The sequence below is a fragment of the Nematolebias whitei genome, chromosome 22 (assembly GCF_014905685.2).
Source record: "Nematolebias whitei isolate Nwh7 chromosome 22, NemWhi1, whole genome shotgun sequence".
NCBI lineage: Eukaryota > Metazoa > Chordata > Actinopteri > Cyprinodontiformes > Rivulidae > Nematolebias > Nematolebias whitei.
Genome location: NC_056519.1, coordinates 7,394,542 through 7,395,584, shown reverse-complemented (window position 1 = coordinate 7,395,584; position 1,043 = coordinate 7,394,542). Strand labels below are relative to the sequence as shown.

Genomic DNA, 1,043 nt, shown 5'->3' with positions numbered 1-1,043 from the left:
AATTTGACAATAATTAGTAATTATTGTCAAATTTAAGAAGAAATGTTTTTAAATTTGTTTTGAGTGTAGTTCTAGAATTGCGCCGCTCAAGGTGGCTGCATGTTGGAGCAGCTCTGTTACTTTCATTCTGAGATTTTGCTTTTGGAAACTTTTAATTCCTGTTTTTCTGGATGTAAATCACATTTTTTTTGGATGATTGTTTCCTCTGGTATCAGATGCTGTGCAGCTGGAAGGACTTTTACTGAAACTTTTTTAGTTTTGGACATTTGTTATGAAGCATAACCATGGCAACAAGGCAGTTTTCTACAACCAACAGCAGCTGATTAACATCTCAAAAAGCTCAAATAATATCTCAACTACAGCCCCAAATCTCAAATGAGTTGAAAAGGATGTTCTGTGGACGTATTCCCATCTACCTGCCAGCTGTGCTCGAGTGCCTGATCACTGAGATCCTGGAACTAGCAGGAAACATGGGTCATGACAGCGGAAGGACAGGATCGTCCCTCGACACCTACAGTTGTTTGTCCGCAGCGATGAGGAGCTTGGCAGACTGCTGGGAGAAGTGGCCATCACTCTGGGAGGAGTTCTGCCCGGCATTCGGGCAGTCCTACAGACCGAGGGAACCAAGAGGCCAGCAGAGTCTGGGTGGACGGATCGGTCGGCATCTGCAGCCAGTTTCTTAGGATCCACTGTGGGATGGAACTTTACAAGAGATCCTTTCTGTCTATAGCCATCCGCATCTATAACATCTCTTAATGAAATGAGGATAACGAGTTACAACAACAAATAATTTCCCTTTGGGATTAAGAAAGTATTTTTGAATTGAATTGAATTGAATTACCTTTTTTTGACCACTGGGTGGCAGTATAAGACTGAACCGAAGGATGGATATTGAGTGAGTGAGCATAGCGTCTCTAAGAAAAATGGGAGGGAGGCCCCTTGACGTGACATGAGTTGTCTCTTTATTTTTTCGGTTCTCAAAATGGCGGATGCTCGGTGTGGTTTGAGCTCTTTAGCATAGCATTTTTCACACAAAGCTTTTA

At 42.5% G+C, this 1,043-nt stretch overlaps 1 protein-coding gene across 2 annotated transcripts in view; it reads right to left on the bottom strand.

Moving 5' to 3' along the window:
• LOC119428154 (putative adenosylhomocysteinase 3) overlaps nt 1-1,043 on the bottom strand; it is a gene marked incomplete in the record, with an annotated part of 14,592 nt that overhangs the window by 871 nt on the left and 12,678 nt on the right.